Here is a 26,169-nt window from a genome sequence, read left to right as displayed (position 1 = left end):
CTTGCGAACACAAAAAAATCTGCAAATTCGCGAGAATTCGCGGATGTTGCGGATTGCGAGTTCGCAAATTCGCAAAATTCGCGAACGCCAGATTCGCAAAATTCGCCCATGCTTATACACTATCATGCACCATATCAACATTCATACATTCTGTCTACATTGCAGATGCAATCCACACTCTGACTGGCTGGTTCAGCCAGTCTATGGTGTATGTGGCATCCGGCTTACCAATTTACTGGACAGATATTATGGGTGTTCTTAGGCCAATACAAAACCTGTGATTGTCGTAGAGACATCAATTATCCCACTACTCTAGCCAACTTCTTCCATGGGATTTTTAACCAGCACAAGTTCAGTTTAAGTAGGCCATACAAATGTAATGAATCTCGAGTGCCACCATATATATATTAAAACCATGCATTGCATTACTGTGTACCAGAGAAGGGTTCCTGGCCTTTGAATGTGGGTAGCCAGTCACATCAGCTGTAAATATTTGCATTTACTGAAAGATGACACCAGGATAACCTGTAAAGCATCAGTGACTGCTACATTCACTGGAGTGATACTGCATGTAGCTAGACCTCAACATCTCATCTTTACTTCTTTTTTATTTCTGTCCTTTTTACAATAGAACACATAATTGGAGCAATGGGATAATAGAAGATTCAGAGTATCAGTAAGAAGCACCATTTCAGACACATCCCTTTCTGAATGTAACAGTTGCCTCATGGGGCATGTGTGCCTGCATTGTACTTATTAGCCATTCCATCCCCTTCACAGGTCGAGGCAACTTTTTAAAGTGTTATGTTGGAAACCGTACAAATCTAGCAATGTGCTTGCAAACATTTGTGGCGTAGGGAGACTATCTGGGTGGCACTGTGGGGCCATTGCCAATATTTGCCACTCTATTTCCAATCTAAAGAGATCATGCAGACTATACATTGAACCTCCTATGTAAGACCAAAAGCAGCGTCCTTGTCATGATCCCCTTATGAGTCCTCTGTGTAGTGGGCATAACGTGCAGGATTCATGTTGTGTTACCCCTGTGGTGCTTCATGTGGTGCAAATATGCCATGACTGAGTTTTAATAATCCTTCAGATTCATTGACACTTTAGTCTGTTGTATTACCCCTGTGCTGCTCTCTGGCGCTTATGATTCTATAATATAATACCTGTGATTCCATTGCACTTCAGTCACATCAAGTGTCCTTCAAAACCCATGAACATGTGGGTACCTTGAACCTACTGCTACTAGGGTCTTAGTTTTGTGTTCCTTTGTGAAGGTTTAAGCAGAATAGATACATTTGTTTCCTGGATGATTGGTTCCAAATATCGGCTTGCACAAGCCTTTCTGTAAGGTGGAAGCCTGTGTACCAATACATTTTTTCTTCCGGAGTCTATGGTGAACCTTCCAGGCTGCAACATGCTCCATGTGCCACACGTGAAATGCTGCATCAGTAGGACCCTGAACATGGTATGTCTACCAGCCCTAAACCCGAGGACCTTGTTTGGCCTATACTACCTGCAGAACAAGATGGACCCCTCCCACTCACCTGAAAAATCACCCAGACCCATTCTGAGATCTGGTCTTAAGTAGTCTAAGTTGGACAGTTAACTACCATGTGCCCAGCTCCCTCAACGCTGCCTTCCTCTCCACCTCCTGCACAGCTACTCCATTTATCCAGCAACTCCCAGTGTAAAGGTCCTGAGAGCTTCTTCAAACGTCTGGCAGGTGGAAGAACTAGGTTTAGTACTCACAAATTCTTCTATATTCGTGAGTAGGACTAAGTATCAGCTTCCTCAAATGTATGTACTTGTATCCAGTCCCTCTCCATGATTTCCACCTGATTTCCTGTCAGTTTCAACTCCGGTTCCTTTATGATACATTGGGGGACACCACAATCCTTTGGGGTCATACCTCGGTTGCTGCTGTTCCCGGTGGGGGGTATCCTCTCTCCATACCTCCCCTCAGCCGCCGCAAGCCTAATCCGCGGCCGCCGAGCGAGGGGGGGCATACCGGCCCTTACAGACTCTTGGAACTACACTACCCAGGCGCCATAGCGGCGCGACACGCCGCCCACTGACATCTCACGCCAGGAGGCGCATTAAAAGCAGTCCAACCCCGGTGGGGCGGGGGACACCACAATCCTTTGGGGTCATACCTCTGTTGCTGCTGTTCCCGGTGGGGGGCATTCTCTCTCCATACCTCCCCTCAGCCGCCGCAAGCCTCATCCACGGCCACCGAGCGAGGGGGGGCATACCGGCCCTTACAGACTCTTGGAACTACACTACCCAGGCGCCATAGTGGCGCGACACGCCGCCCACAGACATCTCGCGCCAGGAGGTGCATTAAAAGCAGTCCAACCCCGGTGGAGCGGGGTACACCACAATCCTTTGGGGTCATACCTCTGTTGCTGCTGTTCCCGGTGGGGGGCATCCTCTCTCCATACCTCCCTCAGCCGCCGCAAGCCTTATCCGCGGCCGCCGAGCGAGGGGGGGGCATACCGGCCCTTACATACTCTTGGAACTACACTACCCAGGCGCCATAGCGGCGTGACACACCGCCCACTGACATCTCGCGCCAGGAGGTACATTAAAAGCAGTCCAACCCCGGTGGAGCGGGGGACACCACAATCCTTTGGGATCATACCTCTGTTGCTGCTGTTCCAGGGTGGGGGGCATCCTCTCTCCATACCTCCCTCAGCCGCCGCAAGCCTCATCCGCGGCCGCCGAGCGAGGGGGGGGCATACCGGCCCTTACAGACTCTTGGAACTACACTACCCAGGCGCCATAGCGGCGCGACACACCGCCCACTGACATCTCGCGCCAGGAGGCGCATTAAAAGCTGTCCAAGCCCGGGCAAAGGGCGGGCCCTCTACGGCCCTCAGAGGCCGGAGGAGGACGGGACGGGCCACCTCCCTTAACCTTTCTACATCATTGAGGTAATAAGTCTTTGACCCCTACCTACACACTTGTTAAGGGATATCCCTAAAGGACACTAGCTGAAAACTCTCAATTATCCCCAGATTGTCTTGTTGTCCTGCAATATTCGAACATTAGCAAGCCCCATCATGACTCGCAAGGGGGCTACCAAGAAACCTATCAGCCAGAGAGGCTCATGTCCTGGGTCAAAAGATCATGGTAGGTCATCTCCGCACACTGCTAACACGAATGAATCTTGCCAGATTACAGATAGCACACCCACCAAGCAATCTCCCGAACTAACGAATGGTACAGCGCAAAACCTCTCGCTGCTGGACGAGTTAAATTCTCTTTGGAAAACTAGGTATGCCACTGTAGAAGATAGAAATGAAATTAAAAGTCCCCCACCTTGCCCCGCTAAAAGAACCAGAATATCAACTACAATCGTCAGCCCACTGGAACACCCTTCATTACCCAAAAAAAAAGCAAATACGCAAAATATAGCACTTCCCCAGCTCTCATCCAGTAAAAGGAAGTGGGATGGGGTTAATCCCAAAGGGAACCAACCCAAACTACAAAAACTGTGCTCTAGCCCTCCATCGACTGTAACTAATCCCCCCCCTAAACTCGGAGGAAAAATTAGACCAACTAGTACCTCCTTTCAACTTGATTTTTCTGTCTCAGATCGAACAACTGGTTAGATCAATCATTTCTCCGCTGATTGCAAAAATTACCACTCTAGAGGATAGGCTGCTGGGAATAGAGAAAAGTATGAAGGCCAACTTACCTCCCATTGCAAAAATTGTAACACCTAACTGTTCCCACCCACTTGGTACAACCGAAGTGCCAATGCCACCTGCAAAAAACAGTAATGATCAAACTCATCCTCTAGTCTCTAACTCACCACCCCCTATTGCCCTTAAAGTCCACTCCAAACCTGGTCTATCACAATATACTGCTACTAGAGTAGAGTCTTATAAAACAACTCATATACAGCTACCTCCGGAGGCTGCACCTTTCGTGTGTGTCCTTGCGGGAGTCCCAGCACTCAAACACGGAAAAACCGTATGGGAACAAAACCTACCAAATAAAGTCACGTACTGGCCAACTAAAAATAGGCCCTTGCCTCTAGACATTGATGGTACAATCATGACTGCTAGAAGGGTGGGCTGGTTAGGTCCCCTACAAAAAGACATTGACGGCGACCTGGTTCTAATAAGATTTAGAAGTAGACTAATTTTTCCCTACCTCCAAACTTTGCATCCCCGAGAAGGTGATGGCCCTATATCCATCTGGGACCTACACGATTTTTATCCAAGCATTGCATTGATCAGTCAAGTCAATCAAGTCAAGTTTAAATTTGTATAGCGCACTACTCACCCAGAGGGTCTCAAGGCGCTTGAGGGAGGGGGGGAGCTTACTTATCAAATATCCAAGTTTTGAGTTGTTTTCTGAAGGAAAGGTGGTTCTGTGTGAGGCGGAGGTGGGTGGGGAGGGAATTCCAGGTCTTGGCTGCTAAGTGGGAGAAGGATCTTCCTCCCATGGTGGATCTCTGGATGCATGGAATTGTGACGAGGGCCTGGTTGGACGATCGAAGTTGGCGGGTGGGGGTGTAGAAGGACAGGCGCGTGTTGAGGTATTCGGGTCCTAGGTCGTAGAGGGCTTTGTGTGCGTGGCTGAGGAGACGGAATGTAATTCTCTTGTCGACTGGGAGCCAGTGGAGGTCTTTCAGGTGACCGGAAATGTGAGCTTGGCGGGGGATGTCTAGGATGAGTCTGGCTGAGGCGTTTTGGATGCGTTGGAGTTTTTTCTGTAGTTTGGCTGTGGTTCCGGCGTAGAAGGTGTTTCCGTAGTCTAGTCGGCTAGTGACCAGTGCATGGGTGACCGTCTTTCTTGTTTTGGTGGGGATCCAGCGGAAGATTTTGTTGAGCATACGTAGAATGTTGAAGCAAGATGATGAGACGGCGTTGACTTGTCTGGTCATCGAGAGGGAGGAGTCCAGGATGAAGCCCAGGTTACGTGCGTGGTCCGTTGGTTTCGGTGCAATTCCCAGGGCCGGTGGCCACCATGAGTTGTCCCAGGCGGAGGGGGATGATCCTAAGATGAGGACTTCCGTTTTGTCCGAGTTTAGTTTTAAACGGTTGTTCTTCATCCACTCGGCTACTTCTTTCATCCCTTCGTGTAGGTTGGTTTTGGCAACTAAGACCAAAGGCAGAGTTAATTTACTCGAGGGGTAGAAGCATTTGCGCACTGAGTGGCAGTGGCCTTTCCGGCGCCGCCTTCAATCACCCCGTAACAATGCACATTGGCCACAAGTATGGAAAACTATGAATTGTCATATGGAACTAAGGAACTTACTCCCACAGTTTGGACCAATGTTTTTATTTTTTTATTTTGTAGATATTTTGTGTTTTTGTATGTAAGTTTTTATGATTGTTTTTAACTGTACGCTTTCATGATTTTAAACTAAAATCGAATAAAGCTAAGAATTGAATTGAATTGAATTGATACATTGGCACTTATACTGAGAATTGCACAACCAGTGCGATCAGTGCAGGATATAAGGACATTTTGTTCATTGATGCTGTGCAGTGCTAATAGGGATAAGAGGTCCAGCATGGGTTCCAGATTTATCTCTCCGGTTGCAACCAGGTCAGTGCATGACAGTCATGAAGTGAAGAACACATACTCAGTCACCGCACACTCTTTTAAACTACACTCACTTTGGACTGTGGCAGGGTATCTCTAGCTGAACACACTGTAGCGCCAAACACAATTTTTGCATGTGCACATTGTCACACATTGCTGACTTTCTGTTGTGTATGTGTTGCACAGACACATATATTTGGCACATGGTATCATAATGCACACATTTTTCTGAAAACATGATGTAGGTCTGGGGTAAGTGTGTCACACACCAACAAACCTTTGAAGTAGAAGAATGAGCCATTAGTCATCACTGCAATGAAACATGGTTAAATAGTCCATGTTACTTGTGATATTCAATTCACATGATGCTGGCACAGACACATGATATCTGTCTCACTCCTGTCAAGATTAGTAGCAGTACATCTACTCTGGGGGGCAGACTTTGTGTGTGCCTCTTGTTCCAAGGTTACTGCATTCCCTGACACAGGCATATGTAATGGGACATACTCAACTTTTATACCTTTAGGTGCATACAAGATTCACGAGCCTCTCTACTATTAACTTGTACACTCTGGGCTCTTGCCATCAAATGAAAGTCATTGTCAAAATCCCTCAGTTTAAATTTGTACAATGAGTTTATGTGTATGCACATTCTGCTTTGTCTACCTTTTGATCCAAGTGTAATCCCACTCTTTATATCTCAGTATTCTTCTAGTGTTCAGATGATTGCATATAACCTATCTAGTGTCATACAGCACCGGCTGTACCCTCAGAGGTCTGATCTTCTATGTATGTGTGCCAAGAATGCAACACACATAGGAAGCAGGAGTGCCTTGGATGACTTCAGTTCTTTGTCATCATTGCACATCACCTGGGGAAACCAATTGATTTGTCACATTTAAAAGTTTCCTGGGGTGGGATTCATGACTTGCCTCAAGAACAATTGGAGTTTCATAGACACACCCTCTCAATGCCCATGGAACACCTTCCTTGCACACAGTGATGCTACACTGCATTTTGACTAGTATTGCATTATTCTGTACCTACAAAGACACAGAAAGTGGCTTTGCATTTCTTAACATGTCATACTTGGGGGTTTGCCTTAAAGATGTACTATGATGCATGATGCATGTGTGAGTCACATCCCTCATACATATAGCCCTATCTGTGTCAACAGACACAGAGAGGCTATTATGTCATACATTTCTAACTGTCTGTTGTGTGTTTGAGTTTTGCTTACCTACAAGTAGGCCATATCGGTAAAGCCCACTCCGGAAGTGCTTGTTGATGATGGAGTGGCTGAAGATGTAGGCATCATGTGCACCTCCTGGATTTTTTGCCACCACGTTGGTAAACATCTCCCTATTGGTCCACATTGGCCTGGACATTATAGTAGGTGTGCTTCTGGTTCCTGTACAGGTGTGATGTTGCTGCAAGGGGAACCAGTTGCACATGTGTGCAATCCAAGGCATGTAGCACATGTGGAATCCAGCAATGGCATAGAAAACTTGCTTGGTCACCAACTGCAGTTGTTATGTGTTAAGAAGAGGAGGTACTAGTGTGCTATGCGGATGATGGCATCCAGAACAGAGGGTAGGAAGGCAGAAAAATACGTCTGAGATATTCCTGGAACTCTCGCTGTTGTCTGGAATGAACCAGATGCCAGCATGTGAAGTACAGCTATCAACTTGGTTTGCAAAGGAACGTTGGTGGCCAGTCAGTTAGAGGCTGGAGTCTTGGCTCTATCTTGTTCAGCAGCTTTTTTATGGACTTCCTCATAAGTCTCTAATATGTAATGACATCATCCTCCATGAGGTCAATGAGGGAAGTCTGCTGGAATAAAAAGCATGTAGGTGGAGTTGGTAGTGGTCTCTTTGCAACTTCCAGCTGCAAAATAATCACCTCCATGGTGTAGTTGTACTTGCCAGGCTGTTTTGTGGGACTTGTCTTCATGTACCACAGCCAAAGCGTCAATCCCTATGCCTGGGTTGCCAAAGCGCAGGAATTTTGACACACTGCAGCCTCTGCGCGGTGCTGTCAACAATGTGACAAACATTGTGAAAACCATAAATATAACTGCATGGGTTTTGCACTGAATTTTACATGGGAATGCCTACCTTGCATATCCTAATTTCTGCATGCTCTTGCCAGTTTTGGTGCAGGTCAATTCTTGATGCAGGCCTACAAAAACTGCCGGATTTGGCCACTTGAGTCTACTTGTAAATATGGAGTAATGCCTGCACCACCGATGCATCAAAATGTTTAACGCGACAGCTTTGCAGGCTGTTTCTAAATAAGCCCCTGAGGGACTGCACAAATCTTATGCACATTATTCACATACACCTAGAGAGAATTTTCTTTCCCTTCAGTGATAAACCTGGTTACAAGTGTGATTTTTCATTTAAGCCAATTTTTTATAATAACTTTAAATAGTGGCTAGTTATTTTCCATGCACCTTGGGTGCCCAGTTACATGGTAATTTATTTTCAGATTTTTTTTAAGTTATAAGATTTATAGGTCACATTGTAATATTGAAGCTTCCTGAGATTTCACTGATTGGCTAGCTAGTGCTTTATTCTTGACTCCTTTACAAACAGTAATAAAACAGTTGGCACAACTGGACGACGTTTAGCACACTCTCGAAATGAATAAAAAATAATCACTATTACCAAACATCAAGCTACCAATTTTATTCGATTAAGCACTAGCACATGCTCCATTTGCACTGAAATACAAGCCCTGGGATGGCATGTTGTCCGTGCCGGGGCCACAGGTTCAGTTTACCCTCAACACACTGTATGCTTTCTGTACTACTTTCTCAAGCCATATTGTTGCAGACTTAGCCGTGGGAGCTAAATCTGTTCCCACACAGACTTGATTTCCTTGTGACTGTGCTAAGTGGACAGTGGTGTTTTGTTTGGATTCTAGCTCTGCAGGAATATAGTTCAATGCTATATACGTTGTGGTGACATCAGTGTTCAGGGATGTAAGGGGTCTCTGAAGCCCAATCAAGGCTGTATTCTCATCCTAAACAAGGGTCAGGTCCACTGTTCCTTACTTGCATAGCACCCTTGCCATCCTTGATAAGCCCATGTGACTCTGGCTAGCTTTCTCTGGCCTTTTGTCTGTGGTCTTAATTTGAAATTGTTAAAGCTGTGTCTAAGATTGGGCATTTACAAGCCGAGTTCTTAATAAAAAGTCAACTTGGTGATTTTTTAATTCTAGTGATCGATGTGCGATTGAACTATTATATTTAGAATTGGATATTCAACCTTGCAAATCATATCAATGTGGCTTACTATAGATTCACAAAGACCTGAAAATGATATTGTGGAGAATGTTTTATTCATAGACATTATTTATTTGAGGACAATCCCCTAGCTATTATAACACTTATTTGTTCATTGAAACACATTTTTATAATCTCATAGTTTGTTCAGTTGTACAAATTGGCTCTGATTTCTTGATTATGATTATCTGTGTCTTAATAAACTTTTATTTACAAATTGTGCATGATTACAGCTTGGCTTATTTAGCAGTGATGCTCTCTAACCTCTGTATCCCCTCATCACTAGTGTTATGGGCACAGGTGGGTTCTGAGCTAGAACTGGGGCTGGCTCACCAGAGAGACCTCCAGGGGGACTGAGCAGGAATAAGAAGTCAGTATACTGCCTGAGTGTCAGAGCAGCTCAGCTTTAACCAGTCCCATCTGTGACATTGGATCTTAAACCTTGTCTCACACAGATGGTGACTGCCTGGTGGTGCCATAAAAAAATAAACCTGGGCTGTCAGGATTCAGTGATGTGTCCTTCACACAGGTTGAGATGAACTGTATGATGGCTTGACTCACAGCTGCTCATTTGATGACAGTGCAACACAGAAGGTCCATGGAACGAACATCCATGAGGTGGGGGTGGTCATTAAATCTACACATTTATATACACAAAAAGCAGCATTTCCCCCATATTTAGTCTGTTTCCCGCTTACCACTTTTATCTATGGAAAGGATTACAACACCTTTATCGGACCCAGGCTTGTGAATGGTTTCGATTAGGGGAGCCTCAGAGACCAAGATGCGTCTTAATGAATGGACACATGCCATTACCCTTTCCTCAAAACATGTCTCACTCCATGAATATGTGGAGCAGGTGGTAAAGGTTTGAGCAAGAATGCAGCCATATATCCTGCATTGTTTGTGCATACTTAAAAGGAGTACATTCAGCCAGTGATGTTGGAACAATAATCAGAGTAGGAGTGCTGCTATCAATGTTACATCACTGAAGTCATAGGGAGTAGGAAAGATCCAAGAGTCACATAAAGGACAGGTATTGCAAACGAATGACATCCAATTGCAAGTGTGTAATATACAGCTAGTAGTACATTTTGGAGCACACTGTTCCAAATGTATTACTCAAGCATGGTGTGGTAGCAAACAGAAGATTTTCTATTGAAATGGCCACAAAATTCACACTGACATGGAACTTTACTGATAAAACTATGTCGCATATAAATGATAATGTGTTTGGAATCAGGTTTCAGTAAATATTTATCATTTGCACATAACCAAGAAAAGTATTTTAATTTGTTTTGATCATAATAAATCTTTGTTGCCCTCACACTTCCAAAAATGTGCTTAATTTTTGCATTTCTAAATGCTGATATATTTTGAAATATTTGTACAGTTCACTTACATTTATTTAAATGCCTGGTTTACCTGAGTAAGATAGTCAGGTAGTACACTTTATAAAATCCTCTAACTTTCCAATGACAGGAAGAAAATGCAACACCAATCTCCTTGCTATAAGAATAAGCAGCAATTTGTCAGAAGATATGCCCTAATATTTGACCTCTGTATTTGAACTTACAACAAATGTGGAAAGATATGAGAAAAACTTAAAGGCATCTTTATTGCTATTTACCTTTTGAACTCCAGTATTCTTATTTTGGGTGTGTGGCGGCACCACGCACCCCTACTTCCATAGCCTACGTTTCAACCCTAACAAGACGGCACCTTTAGATAAGAAATTTTTAAATTGTGCGGTGGGAGGGTGCTGATTCCCATCAGGTTGGCTTTTCTGAATCTCAGTCTCTGGTACATCGAGGATGTGAGGAGATGAGAGAGAAGGTTATGGCGTGTGGATGAGATGGCCACTGCTCTCGAGGCAAAACTGTTGCGCTATGAGCACTGACTGCCTCAAGGATTGCATTGGCATGCTGGAGACTTTCTGTAATTAAAATTAGGCCTGGGTGATGAACTCCACTCCACAGAGCTCACGGAGTGCAAAAAAACTCTGCTTTGCGTAGTGCAGCTGAGTTTTTTACCAATCGCGATCATGACGGTAAGTTTGCGAGCACAATCTGCACTCGCGTACAATTTCTTCCCGAGTGGCAGGAAAACCAGCATGAACAGCAGTTGAAACTGCACTCCACCACTTGCGGAACTCTGCTGAGTTTTTTTGTCACTTCGCGGAGTTCCGTGTAGCAAAACTCCGCGAATTACGCCCGGGCCTGATTAAAATGTGTAGCATCAAAATCAACCCTAACATGTAACATGGACATGTATTTAGACTGTATCTTTCACATTTAGCCTGAATAATGTTAACGTATGGAGCATTTTAGAATGGTTAGCATCTGGTTGCCATTTTGTTTCATGTCAAGCATCTTTCTCTATTTCAGGAGGATGTAATCCAGCAATCTCAAATGGTGTATCTTTTGTTTTCTGATCTCATGTGAAATTGTTTTCTTCACACAACCCTTGAAGAACCCTTTTAAAAGCACCTGCAGTGGATGTTTAGGAAAGCTTCACTGTGCAGTGGTCTGAGAAAATAGTTAACTTATTCATCAGCTTGTACTTTACATCTGATTGGTTCTTGGACAACGAAGCATGTGCTGGTGTACCAAGTATTGGAAAATGTGTAATATAAACTAATGCAATGCAGACGCAGCATCAGAGACCTTTTTAGAATCCTTTAGAGCAGATGCGCTTTCACTTGCCTTTACGACAGAACTTTTTTTTTCCTGATTGATTAGAAGAACATTACCCTGACTTAGCAGTGTAGGGTGTTATCTTTATGGGAGAACTTATCTTGCTTGACTTTTTTTGTGATACAACTTTGTAATAGTTTATCTTTGCTTTTATTGACTTTGAAATGCATTGAACTATACATTGACTATTTAATTAATGTATTGATAATTGATTACAATTAATACTAATGATTTAAGTTTGTAACGAACCCTTTAATAAACCATCAGTGCTTCAAAGCTCAACTACTCTCTGTCTTTCTTGGGGAGCCAAATGTGCTCCACATTATTGAAATGTATTGAATTTTGATGTTAGCCTCAGTCAGAAATAAGATTTTCAGATTTATTGGAGAGTGCTTTCTTAATCGGTGTTTGCACCAGAACCTGCACAGAGCACAGGGGCGGTGGGTGACATTTGAAAGTGGTGGGGCGCAAAGTGATTTGCAGACAGCACCATAGCGAGCGAGCGGAGCGAGCGAGCCCGAACCCCAAAAGGGGGGTTTGGAGCAGTTACCCCCCCCCAAGAAAATTTTGAAAAAAAAGAAGAAAAATCGTGCATTTTCAAGCAAATTTGAGAAAGCAGGAAGGTTAATAAAGCAATTGTGAAAGTGCAGTTATTACATTAATAGATGGCATAACATAGGTAGCTGCTTAGTCAGTATAACCACAGAGCTTCATACATTCACTTCCCATGGATGTGGCCTGCAGATTGTCACGTGAAGTCCAGCGTAACCTCGTTCAAATGGAGTCTAATCTGTCCACCCATGTAACTTGGTTCACAGCCTGCTTGACAAAGCATGCATCAGTCTTCTGATGCTCACTCTACTTGTTGGAATCTACATGAGATCGTGTTGAGTCCAGTCAGTGGCGAAGACCAGATCCCCCATAGGGTTTTGACTCTTACACAGTGTTACCTCATATCCACGCCACAGAATGAGACTCATGCAAGGTGTCCCCTCATGGCCACTCCTTGGGATGTCACTCAATCAATCAAAGATTTATAAAGCATGGTTCATATACTGCCACCTAATGCCCACTTCAAAGGGTGAGACTCCTACACAGTCTCAAGAGAGACAATCTGAGGAGAGGACATGGGGTGGTCCAGGGCAGGAGTAACATCCCATGGAGAGGTCACTGAGAGTCTCAGTGACCTCTCCATGGGATGTTACTCCTCCCCTGGACGACCCCATGTCCTCTCCTCAGATTGTCACTCTTGCCCTGTACCACCACATGTCCTCTCCTCAGAATGTCGCTCCTGCCCTGTACTAGCTCATGTCCACTCCTCACATTGTGACTTCAACCCTGTGCTATCTCATATCCACTCCCCAAGATGGGTTTCCTGCACCGCGAGACCTCATGACCCATCCTATGTGAAACAATTTTTTTTTGCAGTTTTATATAGAACAAACTCGACCCGATGGTACTGGAGCAAAAGAAAAGAGAGCAGCTGAAGCGTCTGGCGCCATCTAGTAGCATAATTGTGTTGGCTGTGTCATCATTAATAAACAGACCAGACTTGCTCCAAAATTCATAAATACATTTTGCAGTATGGGCGTTGGGCCCTGGAAAAGCATGGGGCCTGGGGAATAATGACCACCTGTACCCACCTCATGCCCCCTGTCCACCTTCCGACCACCCTGTCCTTTCATCTTTCTTCATAAAATATCAGAGGAGCATTGTACAGCCTTCATGGCTTGTCTCACATCTGTCTTCAATCTGCATTATTTATCTTTTTGGAGCAGTGGCCCCGGACACAATACTCTTGATGTTCTCTCCATTAGCAGACAATGTTCTTACTTACGGATTCAACCTGCAGGTGCGACCTCCACAACCAGGGCTGGATTCACAGCATACAAGACAGGACATAAAAACATCATCCAATTCTACAGTTACAAGACTGCATGACTAAACTATTAAACCTGTTGGCAACATACTTGGTTAATTTTATAGTGGCTGGTTAACAATTTGGGAGCACAGGGACTTGCTGCATATTAAATAGGCAAAGCTTCCATCCACTTGGCCAATGGCTAGACTGATAAACAGGGAACTAGTGACCTCCATAAGGGGAGGATTTCTGCTCAAGGGCAACACCCATACAGCACTATCCAATATATTTAATGTTTATGCATCTTCCAGATTCCTCGACCCACAGCATTGTGGCGTCTCCATCAGTAGCTGGGAGGTTAATCTTGCAACCGACATCCTCCACAGGGAGCATTAAAAGACGAAATACTTTGAATATAAAATATATTTTTAAAACCATGTCAAATAATTACATGTGTACAAAATATTACTTATGAAAACAAAAGCCTCACTGACATGAAAGTCAATATCTGTTTCAAGAATAACGACCATGACCTCAGCTTAAATTGGTAAAGACTATTTGCGACCTGCCGAGAAATTTCGGACTCTCGTATCTTACTTTAAATGCTCTATGCTTAAGAATCACATTTTCTTGAGAAAATTCACTGCCATAAAAATGCATGTTCAAGTACTATTTGTGAAGGACATCAAACATCACTGTGCGACACAAGAGATTTCAACGTAGCTTCTGTCCAGTGTAGAACCCCAATTACTATGAGAGCCATTAGCGCTTTCAAAAACTGGAGGTGATGCACATCTTCAAAGTATTAACACTGGAGTTAAAAAGCAATCCAGTGAAAGATGTCTGAATACATCTCAAAATCCAAGCTGACATTAAACAAAGTAACATTCTAGAATGCCTATAGCAAGTAGGTATTCGCGTTGCATGCCTAGATAAAGAAATCTGATTTTCTTCTCCACACTGGACTGGCCACTTTAAGTGTGTGTAGTTCACCATTCTGAAACTCATGGCGTAAGGACACAGCCCACTGGATACGGAGCACTTCAACAGAAACCCAGATACATTTAACACACCTTTATAATATAATAATTCCAGATGGCAAACTTTTTGTAACAGACTTAAAAATATAAACTGCCACAATATTGATCTTACATAAAAAACGACGTAACATTTTTTTGACTTTTATTTAATTCCCATTTCAGATAAACACACATCACAAAACTCATTAGGACATGGTTAACTTTTTCCTCTAATTCCAGCCTAGTCACACAATGCAGAACCCCAGTTAAATGCCACGTTTGCATCTTAACAGACAACACAGGGGTGACAAAGATGAAGAAAAAGCTTGGATGGGCTTAAGTATCTCACTACGGGAGGTAATTATTAATAAGAAAATTAATTATGGAGTGTTTTTGGTCCTTATCAATCTTAAGGTGGACTCACAAAAGTCACGTGCACATTAACCAATGGAATGTTCCTTGCTGGCCACCTAGTCATTTTGTAGTCAATGTACAAAATAAATACATAAATCTCACAACATACGCAGTTTCAACATAAACCACTTGCTAACTGCTCAACTAGACTATTAACAAAAATTACTATCATAAATACTTGTCACCAGCACTAGTAAAAACTCAAACTGAGCAATTACAGATGGTTTCTACTAGACTCACTTTTTAGAACGAGAGTTTGGGACAACTAATACGCTGGCGCTGCTGCAAGTTTAGTTGCACATTTGAACTGATTTCTAATTATGGCTATTTGTTGCAACTGGATTTACATTTCCCAAGTTTTACCAGCCGGCCATTAAAAATCAATTTATAAAAGCCCAATTGCAACTGGCTGACTAGGATTTCCAGGGAACAGACTAGCATCAGCACAATCTTTATGGCAAAGGCTGCATAAAATGAAACCCTAAGCGGCAAAGTCTCAACCAGTAAAATTGTCATTCTATAATATTAAATACAGTTTACTCCGCCACCGTATTTTATCTTGCCAGATCACTTGTGTGCATTATAAAAAACATTTGCTCATGCAATACAAGCCAAAACACTCGTAGGGACCACGGAGGAGGACGCCCAGAACCGGTGTCTTCCAGGGAGGAAGGTGAGTGTCAGGCTTGGCCATGCAGCAATGACAGCAGCAGCAGATATAGTCAGCCTGGCCATGCTGCAATAATATATATATATATACACCCCACAGATGCACTGAAACACACTAGCACAACACACTTAAGAGACGCACGTGAGGTAACCGTACAGCCCAGTGACGTGTGCTGCGCATCAAAGGCGCATGCTGTGGAAATGCCATGCATTACAAAAAGTTCGGAACATACTCACCCAGTACCAGACAGACCACATCCAGCAGCACAAAGCCTACTCTTGTCAAATATACTGTCAGCTCCTCCGGCGCACACAACTTACTGCCTTACATAACGATGCTAACGCATATAATGCACTAACTGCGGCCTTACCAGTACCGTGACGACAGTGAGGCGGGAGTCACACACACGGTCTGCTGCCTGCGCACGAGGCGAGCTCCAGCTCCAGGCTACACGTCACAGCGACGGGTGTCCCGAAATCACACAGTGATTGGCCTGCACTGAACCAGCCAATCCTGGTGCTGCATGCAGCTCCAGGATTGGCTAGGGGGGCACATTTGCTGCTCGCCATGTCGCCCCTTGAAACCCGGGCTAAGGCAGGCTAAGAAGTACCCCTGGGCCCCGCTGGGGAACTTTCAGTGCGCATGCTTGGGAAAGTTGGATCCCAATTTGCACTTGCGCACTACGGTCTGTCTGCTGCAGCCTAAGTGTACTGTCACTCAAGCTGCAGCAGGCCACCCCCCCTGCACATTCCGAAATCGCCGGGTGTGTCCCGGCGGCTGACTCGGCTGACTCGTAATGTTGTACACACTTCTGTGAGTAATTTTATTGTAAGAGGATTGCGGCCGCGATGCGGGTCCATGTGGCTGGTGGGGCTACGCCCCTACGCCCCAATGGACGCACCGCGGCTGACAGAGCATAGAGCTCTAACAGGCATGTGTGGAGAGAGCAACCAGGAGTGATCATTGGCTTACATTTCCTAGTATGTTTAGAGTGTTTGGAGACTTTGCGACCGTATGATTAAGCATTTTAAAGAGGGAGAAGTTTATGTTTCTTGATTAGAAGCAGCAACGTGAAGTGCCTTCAAATTTGGGCTATTTCATTTGATTAACTCAGCTGCTCAGTTTATCTGCTAGGAAGGAATTTCACTGTCCAAAGACTGCTTGAAAGCTCAGCCATTTTTTACATAGGAAAGTGTAAGTTTCAGAAATATACTGTAATACCACTTTTGTTCTTTGGTCATACACAGCTTATAAATCACAGTGCCTTATAGCTTTTAGCGCGAGGAAGCGCTGTTGACATTTATTTTATTCGTTGCTACGGAAGCTGCTCAAAGTCTATTTTGCAAGTAACAAGGTTGTAGTCATACTTAGGGACTCAGTCTCCCAGGCTCCCCTGCACCTTAACCTGCTTCCTACACACCTGCTATTCATCCACGCCGACCTGCGGTGTTTAAATTACGCTCAGGAAACCGCTGCGCAGGACAAGCTGTGGGACGCGCCCGGATGAAGCCCGGTCCAAGGAGGGGGGCCCGTCTTTGCCCGTCATTGGCAGGAAGAGGCAGGGCAGGGCCACACCTCTAACATTGCTCCAGGATAACTCTTTTAACATTAGAGGTACTGTTAATCCGTCTGCTTACGGCATACTCTAGAACTCGGTACCAATCGGTCTTAGTATTCGCGATCGGAACTAATTTGCCTGATTCTATCTTATTAGAGCTTTTTGTGTTATATTCAAGTATAATCTGTAAGCATTTGGTAAATAAGTGCACCTCTTTTATAGTCTTATTGTTTTTTAAGTATGGGCAAAAGAAAGGCTATGGACGACTTGGGGAGGGGAGGGGTAGGAAAGGGCAAGAAGTCTAAAAATCAGAAAAAAGGTGTTTTGGCTAAAGGGAATAATTGTGTCATGAATCGTATAGACGATATAATAAGCGAGTTTGAAGAGGTCCTGTCAGCTCCCATGGGTTCAGATGTATGCACTATTGGGGCATTAGCCATTAATCACCCCTCCTCCCCGCGTATTGTAAAATTTATACCAACCATGTTTAAAAAGTCCATTCAGCAAGCATCTATAAGTTCTGACACAGGGGTTTCTGTAGGCGCTGGCCTGGACATACAAGTTTCTTCCTCACCCACTGTAAGTAGTGATTTCCAGCCAGAGTTGGCCATAGTATGTACCAACAGATTTAACCCACTGACGAATATAACAGAGGATAATATGCCTGCCCAATTGAATATTAGCCCTGTACCACCAGGCAAATCGGTTGATTAAGTAACCCAAGTGACATGTACCTGTAAGTGCCTGGGTTCTTTAAACAAACAGTCAGCTAACTTTGTAGCTCATATAGGAGGGGTTACGGAGTTGGGAAGCTTAGTGAAGGGGTTGATAGAGCAACTAACTGACATCATGAAAAGTATTTTACACAAAGATACCCCCCTTCTAGCTAACATTGACAAAGTAGCTACCTTAGCCACTTCATTCCAGAACAGACACATAATTGATAGTACTCTTTGTAGTGCTTATAAAGGCTGACTGGGTAATGACTCAACATTTTCACAGCTGACACAGCTAACTTCCTTCCCGCTACCCAACGTATGCCGACAACCTAACCACGCAACACGGTATGTTTCTTAAGATGCTAAACAGGCCTATCATAGTGATTGCCAAGATCAGAACAAGGGTTCTAGCGACTGTGCAAGGTCTTACTCCTCGGACATTAGGAGCTTTAGTCTTTTGCTGCTGGGGACTGTTAAAAGGCGAGCAGAGCCTATTAATGGATCTTCAAAATGTCATGCTATTTTTACCAATATCCCGAAAGTATCACCTAGTTCATTCAACGAAGATGAGCAGGCTTTGATTAACAAAAGCATATATTGGCTCTGATACGTCAGTTACTGTCGTTCATTAACAGACATCATTTCCGCCAAAAGGATTGGGTCTCAAGTAACACTGACTGTGTTAACTTATTACTCAGGTCTGTAGATCTAGCACAAAACTTAGTGGCATTTGATATAAGAACCTCCCACATGAGCACATCAAATATTAGGATTATAAACAACCCCCTACAGTCAACATTAGCAATTGTTCTAACAAATTAGATGTATGTGATAATGTGGGGTCCTCCTTAGAGAAATGTGATTAATTAATGAATTAATTGTGGGTTTCTAATGCGCTAGAATCGACTCCTGAAGGAGTATCTCTGCGCAGTAGACCGCTGGGGAACCCGTCCTGGCTTTCCCTGTGAGATGGTCCCTACTGGGTATCTCCAAGGTGAAACCAGGCACCCCCGGTGTATGTGGGGGGCCGTTGTGGAGATGAGGCAAGCTAATGCCAGAGTTGCCGAGTGTGATCCCTGGTTAGAGTAGGTACCGAGATGAGAATTATCGAGTCCGCTGACCCTGGTCCACGAAATTTGGTCCACGAAACTTTCAATTACCCTCCCAGTTTAGGGACACAACTAAGAACAGGAACGCAGTTGGTTGTAGTAACAAGGCCCTAGTGGCTGATGGTCCAAGTGGGACGAAAGTGGGTACCGAGACAAGGGAGGAAGGCCCTATTAAAACTCTTTCAGTTAATCTATCTATGCCTATTGTTACCCCAAGTTCGGAAGTGTTGGCCAAAGCTCATCCACTTTATACTCAGGTAATCTCCAGCACTATGATCCAAGTGCACCAAAAGTCAAATTTGTCAATTGTCTCCTGGAACATAGTGGGACTTTCCTTAAAAATCGCATCAATATAATGGTCAGCATTTATTGAAGACCATGATATTTGGGCTTTTCAGGAGACATGGTCATTGGACCAAATTTACCATCCTGGGTTTCTCAACTTGTCAAAAGATGCACTGGGGGGACAGCGAGGTCGTCCTTTAGGTGGACTTACCATTTGGGTTAGACAACAAGCAGGCTGCAAGATGGAGGAAGTATTCATTGATAGTACGGATATTATGGTTATACGGCTTTGTCTGGTAAACATTCCTGATATAATGATTATCAATGTACATGCAAGAGGGTTGCCGGTTGGGAAAGGATCTAACACAGTCACCCTTCTTGAAAGTTTTTTAGAAAGTAAAAGGGGACATTGTAATTTGATAATTGCTGGGGATTTTAATTGTTCCTTTGAGCCCTTAGATCAAGATGATGGTGATCTTAGTGTAGAGGAGGATACACAGTGGAATATCCAATCCCTAGATTTACGTCCGATTAAAAAATGGACCGAGGCCACTTTACAAATAAAAGGTCTGTGTTTGGAACATGGAGTCAGGGCAGTTAATGGGAGGTCCCACTCGGATAGATCAGGTTCTCACACATTTAGTAATGGGTTGAGAAGTAGTTGTATAGATATATTTCTTAATATCGAATTTTGGTCCTCCCTCTTAGATATGGTAGTACAGGAAGGGACTGAAAGCAATCACATCCCAATGATATTATCATTGCAGATAGTGGGGTTACTCAGCCATAAAAACAAGCTAGTTGACAAGGTAACAGCAGATGTCATGCTTACTTATGATATGAGGAGAGTTAGATGGTCCATGATTATTGACAATGATAGGGCTATGGAACAGATAAAGGGTGCGCTTGTTTGCACCCTTGCGACCCTCCAAAACTGTGATTCACAGGAGGATATCAATTCTATCATTTTACAAGTCCATAATGATATGTTCTCTGAACTCAAGAACCTTTTTATTAAAACCCAAAAGCCGAACAAGAAATCTCGCCCTAGGGCAGCATTGTGGTTTAACAAATCCTGTAGAGATGCTTATAAGTCCCTATCTAAAGCCATTAGATCAAAAGCAATGGGTGAAATTAAAGTAGCAAGGGTAAGGTACAAAACAATCCAACAACAGGCAAAGAAGTACAGGGACGAAAAATGCTGGCAAGATTTATTTCTAGCCAGCAAGGGGAAAAATATGGAAACATTTTGGCAGCTCGTCAAATGGGGAAGTGGTGATTCCACCCAAACACCAGTCAATCATGTAGCCCCTGAGCTGTGGGCTCACATTATGAGGCCCAGATTGCTACCACTCTTAATATTAAAGAGCAATTCCAGCTCCCAATCCCAGAAACCATACTGCATTTTGATAGTTCAGAGGTTAAATCCATACTTAAATCAATCCCGAGAGGTAGGGCCCCAGGTCTGGACTGTATACGGGCTGATTTGATTTTGCATGATAAAGGAAATTGGGTAACCCATATTCAGATACTTGCTAATGCAATAGCCAGTGGCGCCCTATCCCCAATACATGGAGAGGTGCAGAAATCATCCCAATTTATAAAAAGCGGAGTAGTTCCCAACCAGGCAATAGGCCGATAAGCTATATAGACTCTATCCAACAGATTGTTGCCAGGTTAGTGTTGTGCAGAGTCCAGTCTTGGATAGTACAGAACGACATCTTGACAACACTCCAGGCAGGGTTACGCCCACACACTGACACCATTGACCAGGTTTTTAGGTTTATGTTAATCTATTTGCGGGTTGTCATCATTGGAGGGGGTACAATTTTTGCGGCTTTTATTGATCTGAAATCTGCCTTTGATTTGGTCCCTCGCAACAAAATGTGGAGTGCTTTTGTGGAAATGGGGATGCCATTGGAAATACTGACAATCTTAGTTAAACTTCATGATTCTAATTATGAAAAGGTTTGCTGGGGCTCGCAGGGGAATGTCACAGACAGGTTAACTGTTCCTAAGGGTGTACGTCACGGGTGCGTTTTGGCACCTACCCTATTCTCTTTATTTATTATTAGGGTTGTTCAATACTTCTCTACCCACCTGTTATGGCAGAGTTTTTGGCTTTATTTAGCAGTGATATAGATCATTAATCTTGCTCGCATCTAGTATAGGTATTCTTAGCCTGTGTTGGCCCTTTTAAGCCCTTTTTCCAGACCTAGAAGAGGATAGCTGCTTAATATGCCTTTATTCTTGACTTTAACCTGTCTATTGCCTATTGGCTTTGACATATTAGACACATTGGTATGGTTTATGTAGGTATTCTGACAGAGCTAAGGAGCATTTCACCCCTTTCAGGCCTACAGGCCTAGAGCTAGAGGGACTCCATCTTGATGAAGCTGAGAGGCTTTTCAGGGCAAAGGCAATGTTTATAGTTAAGGCTGTTGTGCTAGAGGAAGATCCAGTTAGGACCGCTTCTTATCCGAAGAATGTGTTTTTCTCTTGGGCCCAGACGTAACAAGCAGATGGCCACTGCGGTTGCGTGGAAGCCTGGGAGCTGGCACAGGAATTCGGTAAGAGACAGCCCTCTGCTGGAAATTTCCATGAGGGGAGAGGAATCCATATTAGCGAGCTACAGGAGAGGAGGAGTGTTCATTCCAGCTTGTGTGCAGTTCAGTTCAGTCGCAGTGCAGCGTGGTGCTCAGAACAGCTTGGAGCACAGAACAGCTTGCAGAGAGAGAGAGAGGGGATGTCTGCTGGAGCTGCAGAATAGAGTGCAGTTCTTAAATGGAGAAAGAAGGCAGACGATTGCTGAAGATGAGGAGAGAGAAAGCAGTGCAGAGAGCATCAAAGAAGGCTGTCAGCTGGAGCAATTGGACCAGAGGCGTGGTGATGTGGTGAAGGAGGGAGAGACAGAGAGAGCCCTAATCCCACCAGAGGCAGAGAGAGAGCCCTAATCCCACCAGAGGCAGAGAGAGAAATCTTCCTTCTAATAGGTGAGGTAGTCTGAATTAGTTACACTTACACTTTATGTTTAATCTTTTCCCTTTCAGCGGAGTGTTCCTGTTATGTTTAATCCTTCTCTTTCAAGCGGTGTGTTCTACCTATAGTCTTTGTCAGTTACATATCTATATATGTGTATTTTATTAGTGTAATAATAAACATCCCCATAACTACAGTGCTTGAGTTCTTTCATGATAAAGTTATCCTGGCTTCAAGCCAGTTGCTGTTGAGCCACTGATGGATAAGGGGGGTAGGAGCGCTTAAATCAGGAGACAACTCAATCACATAGTGTGTATATCTTTGTCCTCATACAGTAAGGATAATCTTTCCTGGTAAGTATTGCTGTTTGAACAGATGCTACCCCTGATCAGGTAAGTAATAGTGAGGGAGAGAGGAGACTTGCAACCAAGGGACTAAGTTAGTACACCATCCCATAATATTATTGTAGTAGCAGACCCTTAGTGAAGAGACTTCCCAATATATATATATATATATGTATAGGTGTTCATAGGAATGTGGTCGTCGTTGATATGCGGCGTTAGTGACAGCACTGGGTGGGAGACCAGTGTTAATACCCACTGGATTGTGGCTTGAATAAGTGAGAGCGTCAGGGGGGATACTGACGTGGAGTTCGACAGGATTGTTGAGCGTTTGGAAACGGGAGCATTGGGTTCTGCAGGCCCATGTGTAGTCGCACCGGATTGTGCGCAATATCTGCCCTAGGGTAGACCGGTCTGGGTCTGAGTGGCCGCGAGATCAACTGATGTAAATAAGTGTGGTGTAGGGTATGGATATCCCTAGTAATCAGTGAGTATTCTTAGTATCCCTATAGATTTAGTGGTGTTTTTGATAATATGAGCTTGTATATTGCGAGTTCCCCATCCTCAGGTAGGTACCAGGTGCCTGGATAGGTGGTCCTGAGGAGGGAAGGTGAGTACGTTCTGGCTGGGTTGGAGGGGCCCCTGGGGGCTGATCCCACCTACTCAGAAAATCCAGCCATTACATTTTGGCGTAGTCGTCATCTTACGAATCCTGTGTGTCCTGGCCATGTGCTTAGAGAGGTTCCTATGTGTTGTGAGTGAGTGCCATGAACGCCATTACATTTTGGCGTAGTCGTCATCTTACGAATCCTGTGTGTCCTGGCCATGTGCTTAGAGAGGTTCCTATGTGTTGTGAGTGAGTGCCATGAACGCCATTACATTTTGGCGTAGTCGTCATCTTACGAATCCTGTGTGTCCTGGCCATGTGCTTAGAGAGGTTCCCATGTGTTCTGAGGGAGTGCCCTGAACGCTAGTTCCATCTGGCGTAATGTTGCAGTTTATGTAGCCTGTTAGACCTATGGGCTTGAACAGTTGCAGCGTGAGGAGATTGCATTATATCATGGCATTTGGCCTATTCAGGGTGGAAGGAATGGTTTTCATCTTGGTGTTTAAACTGTCAGAGTTGAAGGATGGCATTACATGAGGAAGCCAGTTACATCTTTGTGATGGTCCAATTGTATAAATGTGTGTAAAAAGTGCTTTTAAATTGCCCATTAAATTGCTTGCTGCATCTGCTTATGCTGTGCAATGTGAAATGTGTTCATTTTAATATGATCTGTGGAGTTTTTTGAATATAGCTCCATGTAAATATGACTTGTGAATAGCGCCATTTTAATGTGCCTTGTGAGGTGCATGTTCTCATGTTGTTCTGCTGTGTTGCTTGTGAATGGTGCTTTGGATATATTCCTTGTGAAAAGCGTGTCGTTTTTTGAGTTTATTTACTGTCTTGTAAATATGGCTTGTGAATAGCGCCATATTATTGTGGCTTGTGAGGTGCATGTTCTTATGTTGATCTGCTGTGTTCCTTGTGCATTGCGCCTTGGATTTATTGTTTGTGAAAGGCTTGTCTTGTAAATATGGCTTTTGAATAGCGCCATTTTAATGTGGTTTGTGAGGTGCATGTTCTTATGTTGATCTGCTGTGTTCCTTGTGCATTGCGCCTTGGATTTATTGTTTGTGAAAGGCTTGTCTTGTAAATATGGCTTGTGAATAGCGCCATGTGGTCATGGCTTGGACAGGGCATGTTCTCATTACGTTTGGCAGGAGAGAGCTGGATCTCTCTCGGGTGCTTGGGGATAACGTTTTTGAAAATATGTATACGTGTTAGCTGTGAACGTGAAGAAATGATTCTGCTTGAGCTGCCAAAGGGTTAATATCTTGAGTTGAGATGGCAGTCTTTATTTTTTACATGCTGTCAACATGCATGGTTATCTGACCTGACTATAAAAGTCAGTGGATTATTTGATGGTTTGATTTTGACTTTTGTTTTGGTTCCTTGGTCTGCCTATGTGCTTTGTCAACCTCTTGACGGGAAGGTAACATCTTGTGCTTTGCAAAGGGTTTTGTTCATTTCACATTCTTTTTGAAATGCGTCTACGAATTTGTGTGGGTTTGCCTTGGAACTGATGTGGTTATAAATCAACCAGTCGGATTATGGAGAAAGCTGTGTTCTTTTAAAATGAGTGAAATGTTAAAAAGATGGCCCGTTAGAGTGCACGCTACGAGCTGTTTTCATTAATTATTTCTGTGAGGGGTTTCCATCTAGACAGGAATGTGCTGGTTGCAATAATAATAGGTTTAGAATAATAAATCTTGCCCGACAGTGCGTGGTAACATGTGCTTTTAATTAGTGGAATGCAACCATGTGCCTTTGAAGAAAAAAAATGTTAAAATGTAACATTATTATTTTCCCAAATGTAAATTAAAATGTATGCTTTTATAAATGTGTCAGCAAAACCTTACATTAAATACAATGTTGAAATGTAATGTATAATTTTGTGTGCAAAACTGAGTTGCCCCTTTCTAAATAAGTGCCCATATTTTAAATGTCTTGCCTTTAGCTGAATTAGTTAGACAAAAGTCTTTTTAGAAATTGCAGCTTTTTTAATTGGCAGTACACTGTAACAGAATTTTTTTTTTTAATGTTAGCTTCTGTTGGTTTGAGAATCAGGCCATGAGAACAGGCAAAAGGCATTTGTTTTTCGACCTTGGCAGACCAGCTGGTTTGTGCAGACGAGTTTTTTTCCTTCATTCTGCAAGTTTCGATCACGTCCCTGTTCGTTATGATTGGCTACAATCCAATTTTCTTCCGCGGACGGCTTGTTTATTTAAGGGTGGGGCTGGTTTAGAGAGGCTCATCATATGGCAGTGTTCCAAAGTAGCGTCATACTGTAGCCTGGCTCCTGCTCTGAAGGGAGGGGCTGTCCCATGAAGGATTAGTGTATGAAATAGGCCCTTCTGGCTGTGCATGTAAAGAATTAGATTTTGCCCAAACTAATAATAATACATATATGATTTTAATTATGTCTTGACTTTAGAAACCTGTTTTTAATTAATTAAGTTTTTTTTTCCCAACACTGAAAGGCACCCGGGGTGCTTTTTAAATGGAAAATTTTATTTTTGCAAGAATAATGATACTTGTTCTCTTGTTCCTAGGATTGCTGTGGTTGTGGTTCTGCGTGGGTCCGCCCCCCTTCCACTTCCTTTTCTTGTTTTAGCTTTTTACTTTCAAGTTTTTATTTTAGTTTATTGTTTTTGGATGATGGAATCAGACCAGACCAGACCAGACCGGAAGGGTGATGGATGGCCGCATTGGAGGAAGTGTCTGGATACCGAAGATGCAGGGTGGTGGCCTACACTGAAGAATTTGGACTGACTTATTTAATACCTTGGCCTGCGTCTTTTTGTTAACATCTCTACGAGCAGGCCCCACTTTTAAAAAAAAAATATATAAAACCCAAACATGTTTTATTTGTAACAGAATTATAAAAGGACTTGATCCATAATCCCTTGGACAAGCAGGCCCCACTTTTTAAAGCAAAAATATGTCACCTATTATAGTTTTTCTGTTTTCTTCAAAACAGTTTTTGCCAATGAAGGACTTTTTTGAATGATGGTGTACACATGTGTTCCACTGTGTGATTTAAGCTTGATGTTA

The sequence above is a fragment of the Lissotriton vulgaris genome, chromosome 3_1 (genome assembly GCF_964263255.1).
Source record: "Lissotriton vulgaris chromosome 3_1, aLisVul1.2, whole genome shotgun sequence".
Classification (NCBI taxonomy): domain Eukaryota; kingdom Metazoa; phylum Chordata; class Amphibia; order Caudata; family Salamandridae; genus Lissotriton; species Lissotriton vulgaris.
This window is presented reverse-complemented; position numbering follows the sequence as displayed.